The sequence below is a fragment of the Frankliniella occidentalis genome, unplaced genomic scaffold, assembly GCF_000697945.3.
Source record: "Frankliniella occidentalis isolate FOCC.00 unplaced genomic scaffold, Focc_3.1 Scaffold70, whole genome shotgun sequence".
Taxonomy (NCBI): Eukaryota; Metazoa; Arthropoda; class Insecta; order Thysanoptera; family Thripidae; genus Frankliniella; species Frankliniella occidentalis.
This window is the reverse complement of record NW_026267200.1, coordinates 175,200-176,583: the sequence shown is the minus strand read 5'-3', so window position 1 is coordinate 176,583 and position 1,384 is coordinate 175,200.

Sequence of the window (1,384 nt, the reverse complement as noted above, 5' to 3'; positions counted from 1 at the left end):
ACTCCTAGAGAACGAAACGCCTACGGCAAATCCTGGCAACCACCCCTAAGGGTGTGAGTAAATGGGGGTATCCAAGGTTGAAAAATTCTCCCAAAAAGTATTTTTTTTCATGTTCTCCTAAGGGGTAACTCGTCAAAGTAAAGCCTTTTGGCCGAAAATTTCGTCCGTTTGGTTCTATCTCTCGCCGTTTAGGCGCTAGATGGTCTTTTTTTGACGAAAATAAGCTAAAAATTGCCATAGAGAACAATGAGTTGTAGAAAAAGGCCTAAAAACCGCAAAATAGGAAGGAAACTCTCCCCCCCACCCCCAAAACACGTTTTCTAAGCAGAAGGGTGGGTTGTAGTCGCGGTGCTTCACCGTTACATCCCTTTCTCGAGTCTTTGGGGCCAATTTAAAGACGACGGGTTTAAGCGGGAAGAAGGCCCGCTACATCATTCGATCATGTTCTTCAGCAAATCGCGTGACAGTAATGGTCGGGCCGCAGGCCCGACCATCGCCGCCGGTAGGCCAAGCAGGCCCGGCCCCTGCCGGACGGAGTTGCCGGCGGAGCGAAGCGGAGCTGGCAACTTCGTTTGGCGGAAGGGCGGGCCTGCTTGTTTATATGGCGATAAATACTGCCAAAATTTGGCGATGACATATTCACCACCAAGTCTTGGGAATACTCATTGCCAATCATGGCGACGAGTCCTTGTTTAAAGCCAAAGATTTCAGCAATAAAAACTTCATCGCCAATCAGCTGGAAATATTTCCTCTCATCGCCACGTAATTGGAAACGCTAATTGTCATCGCCAAGAATTGGAACTAGTCATCGCCACACAGATGGAAATGGCCTTGTCATCGCCAAATGTTGGAAATGGTTTTGTCATTGCCAAATGGTAGAAATGTGTTATTCCATTTCCAAAGGATTTTTAAATCTAACATATTTACATTTGCATGGATCCACAAGGAGGCAAACAATATTTGACATATAACACAATGTGATTTGAGAAATTTTTCGTCCTAATTGTGATAGAAGCAAGCAATCAAAAGTGTTATTAACTGATACACAATCTGAAGCAGCTTTGAAAAAACAAAAACCTGTGCTTTCCCTTACCCTTTCTACACACTAACACTTAAAATTGTTTGAAAACATATAACTCTCTTGAGTAACTGCTAACCAGAGTCAGGCAAGCCTGTTTTCTTTAAATAAGACCTCATCAAACTCAGACATTTCTCTGTCGTTCTCATTCATGTTTCCTTAGGTCAAATAAAGTTGAAAGAAGTTCACTTTTTATCTACATGATGAGGTTATGGCTTCCTTCAAATGCAGGTGCCCAGAATGAAAAAAGAAAAAAGCATACCTGATATTCCTTTCATCCTTCCTTGAACAAGAATTGTCCAAAGC